Source organism: Biomphalaria glabrata, chromosome 1, assembly GCF_947242115.1.
Source record: "Biomphalaria glabrata chromosome 1, xgBioGlab47.1, whole genome shotgun sequence".
NCBI classification, from domain to species: Eukaryota; Metazoa; Mollusca; class Gastropoda; family Planorbidae; genus Biomphalaria; species Biomphalaria glabrata.
In genome coordinates, this window is record NC_074711.1 from 611,357 (window position 1) to 615,322 (window position 3,966).

Consider the following 3,966-nt stretch of genomic DNA (forward strand, 5'->3'; position numbering starts at 1 on the left):
ACGTGCGGTCGAAGTGAATAGAGCTCAGTGTGTTGCCAGCATTCAAATGAAATGGGACGCTCCCATGCGGCTAATCCTATCTATTGCCTATCTCGTTATGTCCCTTGTGTCTAATCTTCTGTTCCAGGTTTGTTTGCAGTGTCTTCTAGATCTAATTTAAATTTAGTAATGCCATCTTATTATCTAGTCAATATTTACTTGCTTTGGCAACTAACTCTTTATCAACTTTATGGTAATTCTGTCAAAGATTAAATAACTTTTATAACATGATTAATTTATGTCTAGATTCTAGAGATGTATAGGCTATAGACTATAATATAGATTATAGATATAGACTATTCACTCTTATAGGGAATATAGGCCTTTTAGATAAAGTAAATTTGCTTACGTTACGATAACGATAACTGGCTCATCTGTATCTAGATCTAGAGACTCTTAGTATCTAGAAGTCTAGATAGATCTAGCTCTAATCTAGATTGAGATTCTAGTGGTCTATAAGCCTAGATCTACATTTTATTACTATATATTTCTAGGCTAAAGATCTATATATATAGTATATTATATATATATATATATATGGAGGCGCAGCGGCTGAGCCGTAAAGCGCTTGCCTTCTGAACCTGGGGTCCCGGTTTTGAATCCCGGTGAAGGCTGGGATTTTTATATCGGGATCCTTGGGCGCCTCTGAGTCCACCCAGCTCTAATGGGTACCTGACATTAGTTGGGGAAAAGTAAAGGCGGTTGTTCGTTGTGCTGGCCACATGACACCCTCGTTAACCGTAGGCCACAGAATCAGATGACCTTTACATCATCTGCCCTATAGACCACAAGGTCTAAAAGGGGAACTTTACTTTATATATATATATATATATATATAGAGAGAGAGAGAGAGAGAGAGAATTCTAGATCTAGTAAACATCTAACTACTGTTGTGTTATTGTTACCTGCATCAAGTGTATCCTAGGCCTAGTCTTACTTTGTACTTATCATATTTGTGAAAAGAAAATGCTGCCTTAATAACATAACTAGTTACTTAGTTTAGATTTTAGGTCTTAAGTTGTTCATTTGTGTCGAAATATGCATTGACGACTTGGTCTGCATAGCCATGTGAAATACTGCAGGCCTACTCATCCATAATCTTTGTATTAAAGATGGTGTCACTCATCCATAATCTTTGTATTAAAGATGGTGTCACTCATCCATAATCTTTGTATTAATGATGGTGTCACTCATCCATAATTTTTGTATTAAAGATGGTGTCACTCATCCATAATAATCTTTGTTTTAAAGATGGTGTCACTCATCCATAATCTTTGTATTAAAGATGGTGTCATTCATCCATAATCTTTGTATTAAAGACTGTCTGCTTATCCATAACCTTCACAGTCCTTTGTATTAAAGATGGTGCCTTATTATGCTAGAAATATAACTTAGATCTAGTGGGAAGCGTGGTCGAGAGACTAAGTGTGCTTGACCTTGTCTTGTCTTGGCTACTTAGAAGGGGGCTTGAAGTTCGACACCCGACTCGGGCAGAGTTGCGCTTACTGAGCGCCTAAAGGCAGCACGGAAAACCAATTCCTAGATACCCCCCCCCCCCCCACTGGTCCACAAATAAGATTGGACCAAAGCGCTCTGAGCATGCTATAGGCATGAAAGTAGCGCTATATAAAAGCTATAATAATAGTGTTTAAAAAATTTAGCAACCAATTATATTTTAAACAGGAGTGTTGTAATGAATAGTTTTTAACTTTTCTTTTCAGATCAAAACACAGATCTCTTCTTTGTAATATAAAAAGGGAACATCATACAGATTGCTAGAAATTATTGCCTCTGAGAAGCAGACAGTAAATAAAAACGCTAAAAAAATTGGTGTATCAAGGATGCCGGCATTCTTTAAGGCAAGTAGTCATTGACAAAGGTAGAATTTAACAATTTTTATTTAATGTCATTGTCATAAAATTTTCCTAATAAGCAAGGGCAAGCTATTAAACCACTGATTTAGCAAAGCAAATATCTGTAAGTTTCATTCTTTTTTTGTGTGTTGCTTTATCTTTTGTGTTATTGCATGCAAATTGAGCATGTTTTTAATTGAAGTTATTTAAAGAATAATTATGTTAATTAATAACTCATTAAGCTTCATATAGTTTTTATAGATCTATTTTTAATAGTTAAGTTGAAATTTTATCTTCAAAAAAACTTAACAACTCTGATTTCATAGTCCAATGTTTTATATATTCATTATCATAATTAAATTTGTGAACATTTTCAGATCAATGTCTAGTTATCAGATGATTATAACCATCACTTGTGAGGAACTGGTCAGAAGTTAAAACATGTGTTAAGTGTTATGCTACAAAGTGTTATCTAAGGCAAGTAATCCATTCATTGTGATTTAGGCAAATTTTCATTTAAATTCATTGTTTCATTTGAAGGATGCTAATTAGGAACAGGAAAGCTGTGGAACTACTGATCTAGCAAGTTGTTTTTTTTTTTGTTTTTTTTTAATGTTTCAGTTATGTTCTTTTTTTTTTGTTTTTTGCATGCAATTTGAGAATATATTTTTAATGTTTATATAACATTTCAAGAATAATTTTATGATTTTATAGAACATTTTGTAATTAAAAATATATGCATAACAATGGTTGAATTTCATAATGCTTGATGTGCATCTCGAAATAATGAATTCAAACTTTTTTTTGTTAGCAGCCAAAGTTTCAACACAAGCTTCATATCACATTAAAAATGTTCAGAACGAGATATTAAGGTGTACAGCCTTGTGAGCGAAGTGAAGGACAGTTGACAGATTGTGTGTGGTGCCCCAGCAGTTCAACAAAGGAACAGGTGAGGGTGTTGTGATGGAAAGTAGTGAAGATAAGATGATCAATTTTTTTTTTTCCAAAGACATTGCTTCAAATGCTATAATTTATGTAATTTAGACTTAAGTTTCTTTTGATGCTTGCTTAATAAAGAATAGGCAGGCAGTTGGTATATATAGATATTGAGCAGCACAGTAAGTAATAGTATAGTTTTTTTGACTTTGTACTGCATGCTAATTAAACTTGTTTTTAATATTAACATAACACTTTGTATATTTTTCTGTTATCTTAGTTTTTGGAAACTAGTTTTAAATATATGCATATTAGAAAAGCCTGATTATGATTGATGTATTATTTATGAGATAGGTAAACTCAGGTTTAGCCTTACTAAATTGGTAATAAAGTCAATATCTTCAAAATAAACTCTTTCTCTTTGCAGTCATAACATCCATATTCTCATATTTTATAACATTTTCAGTTCCAAATGCAGTTTATAGCCAAGTGATCTAGAAATGGGATCTAGATTATGAGAACTATGACTAAGAGACATCTGAGAAATAAAAAGCACCTATAATCAGAATTGTAGCAAGCTTGTACCATATTTCTCTTTTTAAGGCAAGTGGTTCTTTCCAATGTTACATTTAACTACTTTAATTTAATTCATTTCTTTTCATGTATGTTAAATAAGAACCAGTTTCTTACTACAGACCTATCAAAGCAAGTATATTTTTTTTCTATGTATTTGTATATTTTAATTGCATTTTTCTTTTTTTTTTTTTTTTTATTGCATGCTAATTGAAAATGTTTTAAATATTTTCCTAACAATTTAAGAATATTTGTTTTCTGTTATCTCTTAGCCTTATGGTAATTAGTTTCAAATGTATACATAACAACTTTAATAAATTTTCTTCACTTTAACATTTAAAGAGCTAGATCCAATTGGGGATTATCTCATTATGAAGCTTAGTCAAAATCCCAGTATCTTCACTAAGACTTTTGAATAGCAATTTTTTATTAGATGCCATTTATTTGTTTAAATGCTCAGCTACTTGATATCTAGTTGAATTCAAATGATAATAATTGCATCTTAATGTGTAATTATACAATTATTTATTTACCTTGTAGTTGTTTTTTTAATCAGTTCAAGATG